The 11,144-nt window shown below is 53.9% G+C and overlaps 1 protein-coding gene across 2 annotated transcripts in view; it reads left to right on the top strand.

Moving 5' to 3' along the window:
- Positions 1-11,144, top strand: part of LOC142258249 (gonadotropin-releasing hormone II receptor-like) — a 38,533-nt gene continuing 27,389 nt past the window's right edge. Inside the window, exons 1-2 of one of the 2 annotated variants that reach the window (XM_075330767.1) lie at positions 1-93; positions 9,524-9,698. The gene's annotated coding sequence lies outside the window, so the exon portion shown is untranslated. Of the gene's footprint in view, positions 94-6,766; positions 6,925-9,523; positions 9,699-11,144 lie in introns of those variants that run through there. The other variant, XM_075330766.1, reaches the window with a different exon arrangement.

Here is an 11,144-nt window from a genome sequence, read left to right as displayed (position 1 = left end):
TCTCTTCTCCCTCCCGCTCTCTTCTCCCTCCAGCATATACTGGAGACACTGGTGCCTGCCTCCTCTGAGGATCACATCCTATGTAACGATTAGGTATGTTCTATTTGACATTGCTTTGGATTTATCGCTTTACACATGTCGTTGGGGTCACGAAATTCGTGACGCACATCCAGCCTCGTTAGCGACGTTGTTGCGTGTGACACATACGAGCGACCGCCAATGAGCAAAAATACTCACCTTATCGTAGATCGTTGACGTGCTGTCTAGTTCTCAATTATCGTTGCTGTTGCAGGTACGATGTTGTTCGTCGTTCCTGCGGCACCACAAATCGCTATGTGTGACACCGCAGAAACGAGGAACCTCTCCTTACCTGCGGCCGCCCGTAATGAGGAAGGAAGGAGGTGGGCGGGATGTTACATTCCACTCATCTCCGCCCCTCCGCTTCTATTGGGCGCCCGCTTAGTGACGTCACTGTGACGCCGCACGACCCGTCCCCTTAGAATGGAGGCGGTTCGCCGGTCACAGCAACGTCGCTAGGCAGGTAAGTAGTGTGACGGGTCCGCGCGATGTTGTGCGCTACGGGCAGCGATTTGCCCATGACGCACAACCGACGGGGGCAGGTACGCTCGCTAGCGAGATCAGTACCGATATTGCAGTGTGTACAGCGGCCTTTACTCTCATTTTGTGTTTCCCGCAGATTACAATTCAGGTTTGAAGAGTTGGAAATAGTAGTGGTCTGCAATGCTCCATGTGCCGCTAGATCACGTATCATCATCCAGTACCTTTTACTTTGCTGTTTTCCCCTTTATTGATTTGTTTCATGAGTATAATTGACGGTGTCCTGATCTTTTCTGCTCCTGTATATATCCTGTATATATCCTGTATATATCCTGTATATATCCTGTATGCACTGTATGTCCGTGATACGTTGGCCTTGTTTTGTTCCACATCTGCCTTATATACTTGAATAAATAGTGAGATTTGCACAGCTTCCTCTCATCCCTGTGCTGTGCTGCCGCCTCCTTCTATATTGTGCACAGCTTCCTCTCATCCCTGTGCTGTGCTGCCGCCTCCTTCTATATTGTGCACAGCTTCCTCTCATCCCTGTGCTGTGCTGCCGCCTCCTTCTATATTGTGCACAGCTTCCTCTCATCCCTGTGCTGTGCTGCCGCCTCCTTCTATATTGTGCACAGCTTCCTCTCATCCCTGTGCTGTGCTGCCGCCTCCTTCTATATTGTGCACAGCTTCCTCTCATCCCTGTGCTGTGCTGCCGCCTCCTTCTATATTGTGCACAGCTTCCTCTCATCCCTGTGCTGTGCTGCCGCCTCCTTCTATATTGTGCACAGCTTCCTCTCATCCCTGTGCTGTGCTGCCGCCTCCTTCTATATTGTGCACAGCTTCCTCTCATCCCTGTGCTGTGCTGCCGCCTCCTTCTATATTGTGCACAGCTTCCTCTCATCCCTGTGCTGTGCTGCCGCCTCCTTCTATATTGTGCACAGCTTCCCCTCATCCCTGTGCTGTGCTGCCGCCTCCTTCTATATTGTGCACAGCTTCCTCTCATCCCTGTGCTGTGCTGCCGCCTCCTTCTATATTGTGCACAGCTTCCTCTCATCCCTGTGCTGTGCTGCCGCCTCCTTCTATATTGTGCACAGCTTCCTCTCATCCCTGTGCTGTGCTGCCGCCTCCTTCTATATTGTGCACAGCTTCCTCTCATCCCTGTGCTGTGCTGCCGCCTCCTTCTATATTGTGCACAGCTTCCCCTCATCCCTGTGCTGTGCTGCCGCCTCCTTCTATATTGTGCACAGCTTCCTCTCATCCCTGTGCTGTGCTGCCGCCTCCTTCTATATTGTGCACAGCTTCCTCTCATCCCTGTGCTGTGCTGCCGCCTCCTTCTATATTGTGCACAGCTTCCCCTCATCCCTGTGCTGTGCTGCCGCCTCCTTCTATATTGTGCACAGCTTCCTCTCATCCCTGTGCTGTGCTGCCGCCTCCTTCTATATTGTGCACAGCTTCCTCTCATCCCTGTGCTGTGCTGCCGCCTCCTTCTATATTGTGCACAGCTTCCCCTCATCCCTGTGCTGTGCTGCCGCCTCCTTCTATATTGTGCACAGCTTCCCCTCATCCCTGTGCTGTGCTGCCGCCTCCTTCTATATTGTGCACAGCTTCCTCTCATCCCTGTGCTGTGCTGCCGCCTCCTTCTATATTGTGCACAGCTTCCCCTCATCCCTGTGCTGTGCTGCCGCCTCCTTCTATATTGTGCACAGCTTCCTCTCATCCCTGTGCTGTGCTGCCGCCTCCTTCTATATTGTGCACAGCTTCCTCTCATCCCTGTGCTGTGCTGCCGCCTCCTTCTATATTGTGCACAGCTTCCTCTCATCCCTGTGCTGTGCTGCCGCCTCCTTCTATATTGTGCACAGCTTCCTCTCATCCCTGTGCTGTGCTGCCGCCTCCTTCTATATTGTGCACAGCTTCCTCTCATCCCTGTGCTGTGCTGCCGCCTCCTTCTATATTGTGCACAGCTTCCTCTCATCCCTGTGCTGTGCTGCCGCCTCCTTCTATATTGTGCACAGCTTCCTCTCATCCCTGTGCTGTGCTGCCGCCTCCTTCTATATTGTGCACAGCTTCCTCTCATCCCTGTGCTGTGCTGCCGCCTCCTTCTATATTGTGCACAGCTTCCTCTGATCCCTGTGCTGTGCTGCCGCCTCCTTCTATATTGTGCACAGCTTCCTCTCATCCCTGTGCTGTGCTGCCGCCTCCTTCTATATTGTGCACAGCTTCCTCTCATCCCTGTGCTGTGCTGCCGCCTCCTTCTATATTGTGCACAGCTTCCTCTCATCCCTGTGCTGTGCTGCCGCCTCCTTCTATATTGTGCACAGCTTCCTCTCATCCCTGTGCTGTGCTGCCGCCTCCTTCTATATTGTGCACAGCTTCCTCTCATCCCTGTGCTGTGCTGCCGCCTCCTTCTATATTGTGCACAGCTTCCTCTCATCCCTGTGCTGTGCTGCCGCCTCCTTCTATATTGTGCACAGCTTCCTCTCATCCCTGTGCTGTGCTGCCGCCTCCTTCTATATTGTGCACAGCTTCCTCTCATCCCTGTGCTGTGCTGCCGCCTCCTTCTATATTGTGCACAGCTTCCTCTCATCCCTGTGCTGTGCTGCCGCCTCCTTCTATATTGTGCACAGCTTCCTCTCATCCCTGTGCTGTGCTGCCGCCTCCTTCTATATTGTGCACAGCTTCCTCTCATCCCTGTGCTGTGCTGCTGCCTCCTTCTATATTGTGCACAGCTTCCTCTCATCCCTGTGCTGTGCTGCCGCCTCCTTCTATATTGTGCACAGCTTCCTCTCATCCCTGTGCTGTGCTGCCGCCTCCTTCTATATTGTGCACAGCTTCCTCTCATCCCTGTGCTGTGCTGCCGCCTCCTTCTATATTGTGCACAGCTTCCTCTCATCCCTGTGCTGTGCTGCCGCCTCCTTCTATATTGTGCACAGCTTCCTCTCATCCCTGTGCTGTGCTGCCGCCTCCTTCTATATTGTGCACAGCTTCCTCTCATCCCTGTGCTGTGCTGCCGCCTCCTTCTATATTGTGCACAGCTTCCTCTCATCCCTGTGCTGTGCTGCCGCCTCCTTCTATATTGTGCACAGCTTCCTCTCATCCCTGTGCTGTGCTGCCGCCTCCTTCTATATTGTGCACCGGTTTTTGCTTTCTGGCTCCCCATACTTTATAGTGGAGCCCGGGTTCACGTGTTATTTGGGCTGACATGCGGCCGTTCTGTTTTACACGGATGACCCGGTGATGTCGCGGTGATCGTCTGTCCCTTCTTCAAGGACATTTGATTGTCTGGATCCATTTATAGTTTCTAGAAGCAGATATTCTCCTGGGGAGGCGGAGGATATAAATAGTGCGGTGTTATCACAGCGAGGGAGGGGGGTGTTATCACAGCGGGGGAGGGGGGTGTTATCACAGCGGGGGGGGAGGGTGTTATCACAGCGGGGGAGGGGGGTGTTATCACAGCAAGGGGAGGGGGTGTTACCACAGCAGGGGAGGGGGGTGTTATCACAGCAGGGGAGGGGGTGTAATCACAGCGAGGGGGGGTGTTACCACAGCGGGGGGGGAGGGTGTTATCACAGCGAGGGGGGGTGTTACCACAGCGGGGGGGGAGGGTGTTATCACAGCGGGGGAGGGGGGTGTTATCACAGCGGGGGGAGGGGGGTGTTATCACAGTGGGGGGGAAGGTGTTATCACAGCGGGGGAGGGGGGTGTTATCACAGTGGGGGGGAAGGGTGTTCTCACAGCGGGGGAGGGAGGTGTTATCACAGGGGAGGAGGGGAGTGTTATCACAGCAGGGGAGGGGGGTGTTATCACAGTGGGGGAGGGGGGGGTGCTATCACAGCGGGGGAGGGGGGTGTTATCACAGCGGGGGAGGGGGGTGTTATCACAGCGGGGGAGGGGGTGTTATCACAGCGGGGGAGGGGTGTTATCACAGCGGGGGGGGAGGATGTTATCACAGCGGGGGAGGGGTGTGTTATCACAGTGGGGAGGAGTGTTATCACAGTGGGGGAGGGGGTGTTATCACAGCAGGGGAGGGGGGTGTTATCACAGCGGAGGAGGGGGGTGTTATCACAGCGGGGGAGGGGGGGTGTTATCACAGTGGGGGGAAGGTGTTATGACAGCGAGGGAGGGGGTGTTATCACATCGGGGGAGGGGGTGTTATCACAGCGGGGGAGGGAGGTGTTATCACAGCAGAGGAGGGGGGTGTTATCACAGCGGGCGGGGGGAGGTGTTATCACAGCGAGTTAGGGGGTGTTATCACAGCAGAGGAGGGGAGTGTTATCACAACGGGGGAGGGGGTGTGTTATCACAGCAGGGGAGGGGGTGTTATCACAGCGGGCGGGGGGAAGGTGTTATCACAGCGGAGGAGGAGGGTGTTATCACAGAGGGGGAGGGAGGTGTTATCACAGCGGAGGAGGGGGGTCTTATCACAGCGGGGGGGAGGGGGTGTTATCACAGCGGAGGAGGGGGGTGTTATCACAGTGGGGGGAAGGTGTTATCACAGCGGGGGAGGGAGGTGTTATCACAGTGGAGGAGGGGGGTGTTATCACAGCGGGGGAGGGGGGTGTTATCACAGTGGGGGAGGGGGGGTGTTATCACAGCGGGGGAGGGGGGGGTGTTATCACAGCGGGGGAGGGGGGTGTTATCACAGCAGGGGAGGGGGTGTTATCACAGTGGGGGGGGAGGTGTTATCACAGCGGGGGAGGGAGGTGTTATCACAGTGGAGGAGGGGGGTGTTATCACAGCAGGGGAGGGGGTGTTATCACAGCGGGGGAGGGGGTGTTATCACAGTGGGGGGGAAGGTGTTATCACAGCGGGGGAGGGGGTGTTATCACAGCGGGGGAGGGGGGTGTTATCACAGCGGGGGAGGGGGGTGTTATCACAGCGGGGGAGGGGGGTGTTATCACAGCAGGGGAGGGGATAACCCCCTCCACAGCAATGGGGGGGTTATCAGGTAACGCAGACCAGCGATATCACACCGCAATTGGCTATTGATCAGTCATGTGACTGCAGGGATTCACAGACAGGAGGTGGTCACTGAGCCCCTGATATTATCGGATCTGGTAATGAACATTCAGATGCAGCAGATAACAGAGAGTAATGGCTTCCTGGATGAGAATTTGCAGCCAGCTCATCCTGTAATGGGTTTGCACTGGTTTCCAGCACAGATTCTTGTTGTATGGACTGGTTTCCTCGGCGGTGTCGTCCATTACTAGCGGCCGCTCATCAATCATGTGATCATTAGGGTAATAATAGAGCTGCGGTCACATTATGAGTCAGGCTCCGGCCCTGTAATGGATCCCTGGATCCCCGGGTGCAGTAAATCACTCGTCACGCAGCGCCCACAGAGTAGCGAATCACCATCGATACATAGACGATCTGCCGCCCATCGGGAATCCGAGGAGACGAGCGGCCAATAGGAACATCACTTGTCAGAAAGCTCCCAAGATTTACTGACGTGTAATAAACCAAATTATCAGGAATTCCCAGCACCCAACGACAATACGAGGAACCCTGGGGACACCCCAAATACTCAGACCCCAACCCGAGACGTAGTCATGTCTCCCGAAATATCATGTAAGGCATTGTACCCCAACTCCAGTCCTACAGGCACCGACAGAGCAGGGGTTACAGATAATCTGAACAAGTGAAGACTCCAACGCACAGGGGCAATGCTGACGCAGGGGGGAAAGGGACTACGGCGCCAACACTGGGCGGGGGGGCTCGGGACAGCAGCGCCAACATCACTCGGGGGGTTGGAAGAGACAGCAGTGCCAACACTCGGAGGGGGGGAAAGGGACAGTGGCACCAACACTTGGTGGGGGAGGGGGGAAGGGATAGCAGCGCCAACACTCGAGGGTGGGAAGGGACAGCGGCACCAACACTCGAGGGGAAGGGACAGCAGCAGCAACACTCATGGGGGTAGGGACAGTGGCGTCAGCACTCGGGGGGGGGGGGGGAGAGACAGTGGAGCCAACACCTGGGGGGGAAGGGATAGTAGCGCCAACACTTGGGGGGGGGGGGGAGAGAAGGGACAGCGGCAACGATACCTGAAGGGGGGGCATAGAACAGTGTTGCCGACACATGGGGGGGGGGTGAAAATGGAGCAGCGGTGCCGACACACAGGGAGGCGGTGAGGGGGGAATGGGCGGTATCCAGGGACTGTGGCAGCTGAGGCAGGGCTAGATGACCGCAGAACGGGAGGACAGGCAGTGTCAGCCAAGACTGGCACGGGAACACAGTACAGTTCAGGAATGGGTCAGGATCAGGCTGGTCCCAGGACACAGAAACGGACCAGCCTACTCAAGAACAGGACAGACACCGGAAGTCATCAGGCCAGGCTCCAGGCATCGGCCATCACAAACCGGACATCGGGTAAGGCCCAGACATCGGGCAGAGGTCATCAGACAGCAGGCACAGACCGCAGCAGGGTGGCACAGGTACCGCAGCAAGGTGATGCTGGCACAATCGGCTTGGACCGCAACAGGGTGGTGCAGGCCCAGCAGGAACTCCAGACTTCAGGCTTCAAACACAAACAGGATTTTATTCACAGCAGGGACACAGGACCAGGATACAGATGGTACCAGAGGAGCACATGGGCAGGACCGGTCCAGGGCAGACATCAGCAGACCAGAACTATAGCAGTCAGGACTGGAGCTGGGTATGGGCAAACCAGAGCAACATGGCAGGACCAACACAGCACCAGGGTAGGTAACCTAAAGCAGTTACTGGCCACGACCATCAGGGAAGAGGAACTCTTATACCAGATGCCTCCCAGCCATAGGCCGGGGACACCAATTCAAGGTGCGCACACAGCCCAATATAAGCGGGGAAGGTGAGCACGCACGCACGCACGCACCCTAGGCAATAACCAGATACCCATCAGGACAAGCTCAGGGCCTGGGACCTAGGGACCGAACACATGTGGATGGCCATAGGGGACAGCAGAGGACCAAACAACATGTGAGCGGCAGAACAGGGAACTGCGCAAGGAACCAAAAGGAGAGGGCAGCGGTGTCCCAGCTGAGTAGGGTGGAGAACGCAGGGACACCGGCATAAATATGGAAGCAGTATGCCGGCACTACAGAATGGGACAGCAGCGCCGGCACTACGGGTAAAGGATAATGATGGCAACACTCGGGAGACAAGATAATACTATTTGTGTGACAGTGGGTACAGAAAGTATTCACACCCCTTTACATTTTTCACTCTGATTCATTGCAGCCATTTGGTAAATTCTCATTAATGTGCACTCTGCCCCATCCCCCATCCTGACAGAAAAATACAGAAATGTAGACATTTTTGCAAATTTATTAAACAAGAAAACTGAAATATCCCATGGTCATAAGTATTCAGCCCCTTTGCTCAGTATATCACATGGTGATAAGTATTCAGCCCCTTTGCTCAGTATATCACATGGTGATAAGTATTCAGCCCCTTTGCTCAGTATATCACATGGTGATAAGTATTCAGCCCCTTTGCTCAGTATATCACATGGTGATAAGTATTCAGCCCCTTTGCTCAGACCCTCATATGTAAGTCACATGCTGTCCATTTCCTTGTGATCCTCCTTGAGATGGTTCTCCTCCTTCATTGGAGTGCAGCTGTGTGTAATTACACTGATAGGACGTGATTTGGAAAGGCGCACACCTGTGTATATAAGACCTCAGCGCACACTGCATGTCACACCAAATGAGAATCATGAGGTCAAAGGAACTGCCCAAGGAGCTCAGAGACAGAATTGTGGCAAGGCACAGATCTGGCCAAGGTTACAAAAGAATTTCTGCAATACTCAAGGTTCCTAAGAGCACAGTGGCCTCCATTATCCTTAAATGGAAGCTGTTTAAGACCAGCAGAACTCGTCCTAGACCTGGCCGTCCAGCCAAACTGAGCAATTGTGAGAGAAGAGCCTTGGTGAGAGGTAAAGAAGAGCCCCAAGATCACTGTGGCTGAGCTCCAGAGATGCAGTAGGGAGATGGGAGAAAGTTCCACAAAGTCACCTATCACTGCAGCCTCCACCAGTCGGGCCTTTATGGCAGAGTGGCCGACGGAAGCCTCTCCTCAGGGCAAGACATATGAAAGCCGCATAGAGTTTACAAAAAAACACATGAGTGACTCGCAGACTATGAGAAATAAGATTCTCTGGTCTGATGAGACGAAGATAGAACTTTCTGGTGATAATTGTAAGCGGTATGTGTGGAGAAACCAGGCACTTCTCATCACCTGCCCAATACAATCCCCACAGTGAGGCATGGTGGTGGCAGCATCATGCTATGGGAGCAGGGACAGGACGACTGGTGGCAATTGAAGGAAAGATGAATGCAACCAAGTGCAGAGATATCCTGGAAGAAAACCTCTTCCAGAGTGCTCTGGACCTCAGACTTGACAGAAGGTTCACCTTCCAACAAGACAATGACCCTAAGCACACAGCTAAAATAACAAAGGAGCGGCTTCAGAACAACTCTGTGACCATTCCTGACCGGCCCAGCCAGAGCCCTGACCTAAACCCAATTGAGCATCTCTGGAGAGACCTGAAAATGGCATCCACCAACGTTCACCATCCAACCTGACGGAACTGGAGAGGATCTGCAAGGAAGAATGGCTGAGGATCCCCAAATCTAGGATCCCAAGAAGACTCATGGCTGCACTAGCTCAAAAGGGAGGGGGCCTCTACTCAATACTGAGCAAAGGGGCGGAATACTTATGACCATGTGATATACTGAGCAAAGGGGCTGAATACTTATGACCATGTGATATTTCAGTTTTCTTGTTTAATAAATTTGCAAAAATTTCTACATTTCTGTTTTTTTCTGACAAGACGGGGGATGGGGCAGAGTGCACATTACTGAGGAAAAATACCAAATGGCTGCAATGAAACAAAGAGTGAAAAATGTAAAGGGGCGTGAATACTTTCCGTACCCATTGTGTACATCATTTCCACCTTCCATCATCCTTTTTATTTGCTCTTTTCCAGGTAATTTGCCCCTTCTAGCGCTGGTGATATAATTACTATCATTAGGTGACATCTTCTGCTCGGGCTGGTATCAGTGTCCATGTCCCTAATGGTTCCAAAATCAGCACAGAACAAACCTGTGCGACACTGAGATATGACCGTCTGCCAGGAGGCGGAGGAGCGATGCTCTGCAGAGGTTAGTGGTGTAGTATTCTGCAGCATATATCCCTATGTATAGCTGGGGGAGGAGTGATGCTCTGCAGAGGTTAGTGGTGTATTATTCTGCAGCATATATCCCTTTATATAGGAGCTGGAGTGATGCTCTGCAGGCTCGGTGTCTCCTCCGGCGGGGGGGCACAGTCCTCCCCATCTGCAGGCTGTATCTCTATGTATAGAAGGTGGAGTGATGTTCTGCAGGCTGTATCTATGTATAGGAGGTGGAGTGATGCTCTGCAGGCTGTATCTATGTATAGGAGGTGGAGTGATGCTCTGCAGGCCCGGTCCTCCTCCCGGCCTCCCCCATCTGAGGCTGTATCTCTCTGTATAGAAGGTGGAGTGATGCTCTGCAGGCTGTATCTATGTATAGGAGGTGGAGTGATGCTCTGCAGGCCCGGTCCTCCTCCCGGCCTCCCCCATCTGCAGGCTGTATCTCTCTGTATAGGAGGTGGAGTGATGCTCTGCAGGCTGTATCTATGTATAGGAGGTGGAGTGATGTTCTGCAGGCTGTATCTATGTATAGGAGGTGGAGTGATGCTCTGCAGGCCCGGTCCTCCTCCCGGCCTCCCCCATCTGAGGCTGTTTCTCTCTGTATAGAAGGTGGAGTGATGCTCTGCAGGCTGTATCTATGTATAGGAGGTGGAGTGATGCTCTGCAGGCTGTATCTATATATAGGAGGTGGAGTGATGCTCTGCAGGCCCGGTCCTCCTTCCGGCCTCCCCCATCTGCAGGCTGTATCTCTCTGTATAGGAGGTGGAGTGATGCTCTGCAGGCTGTAACTCTCTGTATAGGAGGTGGAGTGATGCTCTGCAGGCTGTATCTCTGTATAGGAGGTGGAGTGATGCTCTGCAGGCTGTATCTCTCTGTATAGGAGCTGGAGTGATGCTCTGCAGGCTGTATCTCTGTATAGGAGGTGGAGTGATGCTCTGCAGGCTGTATCTCTCTGTATAGGAGGTGGAGTGATGCTCTGCAGGCTGTATCTCTCTGTATAGGAGGTGGAGTGATGCTCTGCAGGCTGGATCTCTGTATAGGAGGTGGAGTGATGCTCTGCAGGCTGTATCTCTCTGTATAGGAGGTGGAGTGATGCTCTGCAGGCTGTATCTCTCTGTATAGGAGGTGGAGTGATGCTCTGCAGGCTGTATCTCTCTGTATAGGAGGTGGAGTGATGCTCTGCAGGCTGTATCTCTGTATAGGAGGTGGAGTGATGCTCTGCAGGCTGTATCTCTGTATAGGAGGTGGAGTGATGCTCTGCAGGCTGTATCTCTCTGTATAGGAGGTGAGTGATGCTCTGCAGGCTGTATCTCTCTGTATAGGAGGTGGAGTGATGCTCTGCAGGCTGTATCTCTGTATAGGAGGTGGAGTGATGCTCTGCAGGCTGTATCTCTGTATAGGAGGTGGAGTGATGCTCTGCAGGCTGTATCTCTCT

The sequence above is a fragment of the Anomaloglossus baeobatrachus genome, chromosome 12, assembly GCF_048569485.1.
Source record: "Anomaloglossus baeobatrachus isolate aAnoBae1 chromosome 12, aAnoBae1.hap1, whole genome shotgun sequence".
In the NCBI taxonomy this organism is placed as follows: Eukaryota; Metazoa; Chordata; class Amphibia; order Anura; family Aromobatidae; genus Anomaloglossus; species Anomaloglossus baeobatrachus.
Note: the sequence above shows the minus strand (reverse complement) of the source record. Positions and strands in the feature narration are given on the sequence as shown.